A 1939-nucleotide genomic window follows, 5' to 3' on the forward strand; every position below is an offset into this window, starting at 1 on the left:
CAAACTGTGTGAATAGAAAGAAAAAAGAGGTTTTAATGCACTTGCCATACAGAGGAGAGCTTGGGCTCCAGAAAAGGAATAGTCAGCATCTCATTCCTGCTGTGAGGCAGTATGGGTACCCATGTGGATTCCTAATGAGGTTGGTTTGTGCTAATTTGTTTGCCCAGCCCAAACATCACTGAATATAGAATCCCAGCTGCCACCAAAGTAGAAGAGAGATGATGAGTGGAGAAAATCCTTTTGTGAATTTAGGTATAGCTCCCTGGCATGCCACTAAATCACAAATGTGAACTCTGGCACTGAGCTCCAGAGGAAAAATACACTCAGAGATTAGCCTTGGGCAGAAATTACTGCCTAATTACATGGTAAATAGCAAGGAGCATATCCTGTACTCTGATAGTTTAATTTTCCAAAAGGTGGGTAGAATCAGATCAATCTGGAATTTGAGAATTAAATGGGTATAAAAATGGGCATAGCTCTTGCAGAGCCTTTGGGACTATAATGCGGTAGACATGTTTGCTTCCTGTTACCAGTCAGTGCAGTGTTTCCAGTTGGTACCTGCAATGTAGGGTTCTGAATTCAATACAGTAATACAGTCTCTGAACTGGAAGATGTCTGGAGTATAATCCTGAAATGATGCTCGTGTTGAGATGGAGAATGAAAAGAAATAAAATCTGCTGGGGCTATGTATTGCCCCTGGGGCAGAAAGAGTGAAATTACTTTTTTTTTTTTTTTTTTTTTTTTTTTCCTGTACACGATGGAAACTCTCCCCTGCAGAAGACTGACAAAGTGTCTTCTGACTCAGTGGGAGTCCATGAGATCTGCAGGGTGATGATTCTGGCTTAGTAAATCTCTATTGCCATCTGCACAGGAATAAATGATGGCTGGTGCTAAGTGCTCATTCTCAGTTTTGTAGGAAAGGTCAGTTTCTAAAACAGAAGAAGTTACTACACAGTTCCTACCATATGCTTCTACTCAAAACCAGATCTGTTCTCATGCTGAAACTGTGGTGTAAAATAGCATAGATAAGCAAAAAAAGCATAGGTGACTTGCAAGGTGAATAGGGCAAGAGCTGTCTCTGCCTGTTGGTTCAGATGCCTGATGTTGCCTGAAGCCTATAGACAATATTACAATGCAAATATATAATGAAGAGAGCTATTCAGGAAGAGGTGAGATTCATGGCTTTACTCCTTGCAAAGCTTCTGATTTATAAGCACAGTGGCACAGTGTGGGAATTTGGGGAGCCACTGTTCTCAAAAGTACTGTGCCCCTGTTGTCCATGTACCATGGAACTAAGCAGCTGAGGGGCCTAAGCATCTCTACAATAGGTGCAAGTTGCTTAGCTATGAATGCTCTCACAAATGAGGTCTTCATGCTATAAGAGGACACTGAAGTGTCATCTGGGGAAACCTCTCATTTTCTCCTTGACTTGAGAGAATCTTTAGAAGTCAAACCCACTGTCTTGCAGAAGTGTAGAGCTAAATACTGACACAAAATCTATCAGGAAGAATTTAGGTTAGTTGCCATATGTGGCATTGATGTAATCTGGCACTCAAAGGCCTGTTGGTCATACAATGTTAGCCCAAGTTGAGACACCAGGGACACAAGCGTTGTCTAGATGAGGCCTTGATGAGGCATTTTGAACCACCAAATTCCTAAGGACTTTAGAAATGGATGGGGTTCAAAATGACTTCGAAGCCCACTTCCAATGAGTACCATAACTTCAAAGTAGGGAGTCAGTGGGGACAGGTATGTTACATTGTCTTACATCACTAGTGCTAGCAGATGATGATGTGCAAATCCTTGGTTTCCAATCTAGTAACCTCACAAATGCAATCTGACCTTTTCTGCAAGTTGCCTCTAAATTAAGGATGTCTGATTGCTAACTCTATCATTGTTCAAAATTTGTTTAATTTCTGCCATAAAGTGGGAGATAAAA

This window comes from Rhea pennata, chromosome 14 (genome assembly GCF_028389875.1).
Source record: "Rhea pennata isolate bPtePen1 chromosome 14, bPtePen1.pri, whole genome shotgun sequence".
In the NCBI taxonomy this organism is placed as follows: domain Eukaryota; kingdom Metazoa; phylum Chordata; class Aves; order Rheiformes; family Rheidae; genus Rhea; species Rhea pennata.